This window comes from Ambystoma mexicanum, chromosome 3p (genome assembly GCF_040938575.1).
Source record: "Ambystoma mexicanum isolate Mex_15411 chromosome 3p, UKY_AmexF1_1, whole genome shotgun sequence".
Classification (NCBI taxonomy): Eukaryota; Metazoa; Chordata; class Amphibia; order Caudata; family Ambystomatidae; genus Ambystoma; species Ambystoma mexicanum.
In genome coordinates, this window is record NC_090925.1 from 868,048,228 (window position 1) to 868,055,110 (window position 6,883).

At 39.5% G+C, this 6,883-nt stretch overlaps 1 long non-coding RNA gene across 2 annotated transcripts in view; it reads left to right on the forward strand.

Annotated features, from left to right (window-relative positions):
• The window catches only part of LOC138581026 (uncharacterized), a 93,416-nt gene extending 87,727 nt beyond the window's left edge, over nucleotides 1-5,689 (forward strand). For both annotated transcript variants that reach the window (XR_011304404.1, XR_011304405.1), the window contains exon 4: nucleotides 4,775-5,689. This is a non-coding gene — a long non-coding RNA (uncharacterized lncRNA). The remainder of the gene's footprint in view (nucleotides 1-4,774) is intronic.
• The last annotated feature ends 1,194 nt before the right edge of the window (nucleotides 5,690-6,883 follow it).

Consider the following 6,883-nt stretch of genomic DNA (forward strand, 5'->3'; position numbering starts at 1 on the left):
TATTAGAAGCATAAGAGATATGCCACTTATGGTAAGCCAAAATACAACTAGACTTCTCAGATGTGTCTACAGAAACTGGATACAAGTGAGAAAGTTCCCACAGACACAAAAAGACGGCGAAAGAATGCTTGTGCAAATTGCCACTAAATCCTCTGCTGGCATCTGTCTACTTTTGAAGGAAGCCTCTAACAAAACCTCTAACAAAACCCAATTGTTCATTCAGACTACTGCCGTCTCGGAACAACGGTGGACAGAATACTATGTAAATACATATTGATCACCCTTTCCATCATGCTTTCCGGATCTTGACAATATGACACTACCGCATCAATTTTCTCTTGACAGAGATGACGTTCTGCGATCTGTAATTAATCTGAGCTCATCTAAAGCTCTGGGTCCAGACGGTTTATCTAATGTGGTTTTGAAGCACCATCCTGAAATCTGGGTGAACTTTCTGTATCTAATCTTCCAAAAAGTCCTACAAACAGGATATATTCAATCTTCCTGGAGAAAATCACTTATAATTCCCCTTTTTAAAAAAGGCGACAGGTCTGAGCCAGCTTCTTACAGACCTATTGCTTTATTAGATTTACCGGGGAAGATTCTCGCAGGACTACTACTGAGAGATTTTAATCTGTGGCAAAATGAAAGGGGATTATGTGATCCCTTTCAAGCAGGATTTATTCCTGGAATAGAAACCAGTATTAATCTATTAACCATCAATGCAATCAAAGCAAATGAACAATATAGGAAAACCGCTATACATGACATTTGTTGATTTTTGGATGGCGTTTGACTCAATGCCAAGAGAATTATTGTTAAAAAAATTGCTAGATGCACAATGTCCAATGCACATACTAAAATTCATACATCAGTTCCATACGCATACGACAGTACAGATTCGCTTAACTACAGCCAAATTGCTTACTGCCCCGATAAGATCAGAGAGAGGGCTTAAACAAGGATGTACTTTTGCCTCAGCTCTTTTTAATTTCTTTATTTCTGATTTAGGGCAATGCTTTTCAAAAATATCTGATTCACCGAAATTGGGCACCTCAACAATTAAATGGCTACTTTACACTGACGATCTAGTGTTAATTTCAAAGACTCTGCAAGGGTTTCAATTATTGTTGGATGCACTAGATAACTATGCAAACATTTTCTGACCATTAACACTGAGAAAACAGAAATGATACAATTTGGTACGATGGGCAGAGGATACAAATCTCAAAGTTGGCATCTGCAGAACCAATTACTTCCAGTAGTTGTAGAGTATGCCTATCTCAGTTCAAGTGTAAACAATCATCCTAATGATGTTCCTTACCAGGAGTAACTGAAAGAAAAATTAACCTCAATAACATCACAAGCCAAAATAATAAATGGGAGATTTGGTACATTTTCAATTTTACCTGTGTTGACATATTACAAGCAAAAAGTCACACCCATTTCATTCTATGGCGCTGAATCCAAAATGTACAGATCTAATCAATTTTGGCCGAAAATTGAAAGCAAATACTGGAAGTCTGTTCTTAAGTTGCCAAACTGTGCACACATGCCAGTTGTGAGATATGAGCTAGGTCGTTTATCATTAGATGCAATATACACATGGAAACAATCTGCTTTATACTGTAAATGCATGCTCGTAAGAAAATCTGTGAACTTGCTCTCAATTGTATCTGGTTACGTGCAGGAATCTACACACACATTAATTGCTCAATGGAGATTTGAAATTCAAACCATTGTGCGAGAGGGCGACATTTCACTTGACCTCTTGCTGACGAACCAAGAAAAGACAAAAACAAGGTTGTGGCAAATGGACTGGATCAGAACCAGAGAGCAATGTATGTTGCATAACGATTTTCAATTGAACCCAATTAACATGAAGACATGTGGTGTCCTCCCATTGTAGTTAATGAAATCACCCAGCATGACATACAGATCTGGTTTTCTTACGCTTCAGACTTAATTTGTGGTACGCTAATGAAATTATATTCAGTCGAAAAAAGGGTTTTCAAGTAGATGATAAATGTCGATTTTGTCACACCCAATGTGAAACGTTGAGACATCTAATCACAGAATGTGTTGAATTACTACACATACGAATACTTTATTGAAAAAAAGCATTTTTTACATCTTGAAATTCTAACATCGGATGACTTATGGACAAGACTATTTCACGCAGAAAGTCAAACTGTCAGTTACTCAATTCTGAATTATTTGAAATTCCTGAAGTTAGATTTTATGGCAAATTCTATGGCCAAAGCAGACTAGTCAAAGTAGATTGCAGCAAGTAAATATACTGGTTGGTTACATTGATTAGGATTAATTTGATCAAATGAGCTAAATTGGTTTTAAACTTTTAATTTTTGTTATCTGTAATCTATAAACATGTTATCTTTTGTATTATGGGAAAAAAATATATGTGTAAAAAGAAAATATTGAAAAAAGTATGTTTTTCTATCGGCTATATCAATAAAAAAAGGAATTAACTCCCTCCCTCATTCGACGCCCTCTATAGATCATGCAAATATTTTTCCTAGACATGCTCTTGGATTGGCTTTAGTTGTTTCATTTCTTTGATACCCACAATCCTCACTCATAAACTGCCCAAAACGTTTTGAGTTATTTGCTATTAGGAGATTTAGCATTATTTCCCAATCTGATTGATAGCCCTTCAGCCAATTTTTGTAGGCCCGCTTTAAAGCATTTTATTTTATGCCAGTTGCCCGGGTTATCACTTTTATTTTTAAGTGCTGGTAATTGATGTGGCAGGTCCCTTTTTTGTGTTGCCAAACTCTGTTGTCAAAATGTTGTTTTCTCATATTCCTTCCTGTAAGGCCATAGGTTTGATGTTTCTCTGTGCAGCTATCTACAATATTTCTAAAAAAGGAGGAAAGGTTGGGGTGGAGAATATACTTTCTCCTCCGTGTAGAGGCTTCTATAGAGACTTGCAAGATGGAGATTGAACCTTTCTACTATCTTTGCTTTCCAGATTAAATAATTCCCTGCATTATCAGCACTTCTTTGTCAACACTTTCCACTTGGTATATAGGTTCACAGCAAAGGAACTGCCCAACAGGAGGTGATTGCTTTGATCAGTTGCATATATATTAAACCCTCTGCAAATGTCCAACATGGACTGTGTGACAAACCTGTAGTCAAGCATAGATGTTGCATTACTGATTTTCCATGTGTACTCGGTAACATTTTCCCTTGCAAATTCTCAATGTAAGCAACAAAGATCCCAGTCATGCATAAGTTTCCCCCATCTATGGCCATTACTGTTTCAAAAGGGATTATCCACTTTGTTGTTGTGGAAGTGGGGATTCATGAATTTTCAGCAATCACAATTTAGGTTGCCCAAAAGAATTACATTCCCTGAATTATCCGTACTGTTACTTTCCTGCAACAGCTCTGCAATACAGTCAACCTTGTCATTTTTTAGGCCTGTGGGTTCAAGTGTGTATTTATAATGAGGCCCCCCACTACAAACCTTTCTTTTGAGTTTTTCAGCAAAACTTCCCATAGAATACCAGGATGTGAGATATCAATGTTTACAGCCTGCCCCAAAATCATCCTTGATGTCTGTAATGAGACCCCATAGTGCAGCCTCCTTCAGCCAAGCCTCCTGCAGATTAATAAAATGAAACCTTTTTAAATGATGGTCTTTTCAAACCGTAAAGAGTTAATTGTGTCTGTTCCATGAGGCTATATGGAAGTTCTGATCCTACGCTCCATATCTAATCCCCCTTGTGGATTTGTGGATTTGTCGGGTCCTACAATAGCTGTTAACCATGAGCAATCTGTTTCACGTGACAGGCTACTACTTAGTTTGCCGGCTAGGTAAATCATTGATTGCGGTTCATCTCCTCCATTTACTTCCTCCCCACAGTACTCCACCCTCTCCCCCTCCCTGATGTCCTCATATTTTATCTTTTTATGGGATTTGAATATGTAATAGCCCAAGGATAACAAAGCCACCTTTTCGGAAAGCAGAAGCTCATACACAAATCTACAATTAATGTGCAGCAAAACGATGTGAGTCCTTCTCGAGTCTAAAAATCAATCTGCGCTAAATCGCTATAATATATGTTTCTAATACTCGGAATGTTCTAAAAAAGATCCAATACATTTAAGCATAATATTGTGATTGGCCCATAGGATACATTCTAAGCCCAAAATACCATGCACTCCTTTATGGGAACCGACGTCAGGAACCACTCCCTTGCTTAGATTTCTTGATGTTGAAACAGTTAATCTGGTGTTGAAACAGTTAATCTCTCCATTGCCCTGGAACTGTCTTGCTGAACTGTATATGTTTCTAGGACTTTATGCACTATTAAGGGTTTCAATAAAATTCATACCATGTCCAAATCCTTGTCCAGGGTAGGTGAAGTATCTTACTTTACGGGTGAGGGTTGTGTATAGAGGCTTGGATGGTGAATTCTTCATCCTCATTAATGGAGAGGTTTTGCAGCTCTTACAGAGAGCCTGGAGTACCGCAGTACCAGTCTTTTGAAGAAAGGGTAATAAATCCCCCTGCGATTAAATTTTTTTTCATGTATGTTTCAACCCTTGTTTCCATTGTGTCAGTTTTCCCCCTTCTTATTTTCTTAGGTGAAATATTGGAAGTGGCAGATTCATCCAAACAAGTATCAGCGGGTTCTGGGCTCATTATTTGTTTTCTGAGATTTCTCAGAAACTATCTTGATCTGTTTTTTCTAGACTTGATATTCTTCATATTCTTTGATTTCTTTTTCTTTTTGCCTTCCAGGTTGATGTTCAAGGTTGCGGGAATAGATTGAGGATTAGAGACAAAGACCTCTTTGCCCAACGGAATGGAGTCACTATTGTTCCCAGTATTTGAACTACTCAGCACCACTGAATCTTTGTCAGATTGGATGTGTTCCGTGAAGGATCTATTAGCAGGCAGAGGTCAGCATCCTGGTAATCTAGGCCGGTGGGCCGCCACAACTTCGAAGATTAGCTTCAAAGTTGCACTGTGATTCCAAGGATGGTACATTAGAGCGCAAGCTAGATGGCTGAAGTCTGTCTCCTATAATACCGTTTTGGGCAGTTCTATAACCGTCCATAAAACTCATTTTTGCACTCATTGTTTTTAACTGATCCTTCACATCTCTCATATCATGATAAATGTTCTCGCAGACTCTTAAAAAGAATTCAATATAAAAATGCAAGCCAAAATCATTTACCCGCCTGGTAACTCTGGGGGCGGTATTGTCATTTGTGTTTCTTACATTGGTTTCAGCTCCATTTGTTGAGAAATCAAGACTCCCTTCCAGATCTGACACAGAGACTGGGGCTCTAAACAGCTCTGATGTGTTATCCAATGAATTCGGTGTGTGTGGGTGCTGAGGCCCACGTGTAGCAAGAATTGGCTCGTTATTTAAAGAAGGAAGTACTGTTCGATTGCTGATATCTATCGGTAAAATCTGTGCATTGGATTTAGATTTCTCTGTATGTTGCATAGCAGACACAGAGGCAGAAGAAGGGTCATACAATGTGGATTCCATAGAGGTAAGAACTCTTATCTTGCACCCCAGGTGGGGACAACTCTTCAGCAGCAAAGCAGACCGGGATTCATTTCTTGGCTCACCTAAGTACAAGTATTCCTATCTGAGGGCAGCTTTGAGTAAGAAGTTTGTAATTTTCAGTACACCACTGCCCTTATATAGGTATGCAGGTATGATGTAAACGAATTAAATTACAGAGAATGCTGTAATAACGAAAAAATATCAAATGTATTGATTTAAATGTATATGGGGGTGGGGTTAGAGGTTAAAACTGGTGGGGAGGGGTTGGGGTGGGTTTAAAAGCATGGGGAAACAGGGGGGCTTGTCCCCCCGAAATAGTCAGTGATTTACTATGACCCAGTTGAGACAGATGGGTGTTCTTGTCTCTCCTTGGTTGCTTTGTCCTTCACTTGGAGCTACCCCTCTGTGTAGTGTGGCCTTACTTCTATGTGCAGGATAACATAGAGGGAATGGCAATTACCCCAAACACCTTTCTCCTGTGCCACAACTGCAATTAGCAGTGCACTTAACGCAGTACAAGTAGGGGCCTCCTCTTCCTTAGTCAGCAGATGCTGCAGGCATAGAGAAAGGACTCCCAGCAGTCAATCAAGCATGATCTCCAGGCATAGCTATCCGAAGGAAAGAACCTGAGTTGAGAGCCTCTGTGCTAACCAGCCAAAAGCAACAGGGATCCTTCCACTGCCACAACTCTGCTTAGCAGTCCACTTTTCCTTTTGCAAATTTCCTTCCATTGTTATCAATGGAACCACCAGCTATTTTGCTATGTCTTGAACCCAAGACATTTTGGAGGCAAGTAAATATTTTTGTTTCACTTACCTTGCTCAACTTATTTATTTTGAGAGCACAGGTTACCCCTTAAGGTTGCCAGAGCTGTGTCCCGTTTTCGTGATTCCTGTGTTGTTTTCAGTTTAGCACACATCACCTTACATTGAAATGCTGTATTGGTCCACTGTATTGCTTTTTGTTTTGTTTCTGTGACATCTTTCTAACTTTGTGAATGTTCCTAGGACATGATGGTGGCAGTGCACCATGTTCTTATTTTTCTGGGGCACTCCGTTAAATTAAAAAAGTGTGTTCCATGTGGGTTAAGCCCTGTATTTTTTGCCATCTTGTTCTTTGGCCTTCTTCTTGCCCTCTCATACCTGGAAAAGCCATAGAAGGTATGAACCATCGTAGGATCCAGTTGGATTCCCAGACAAAGTGCCATGTGTCTGACCTGGCTGAAATGGGGGTTGGGACTGTCTGGTCCCAATCAACATCCCTGCCAGATCATGTCTGTTGCTGGGCATATGTGGGGTTTGAGGCCATCCAATATTGGACAGCCCTTA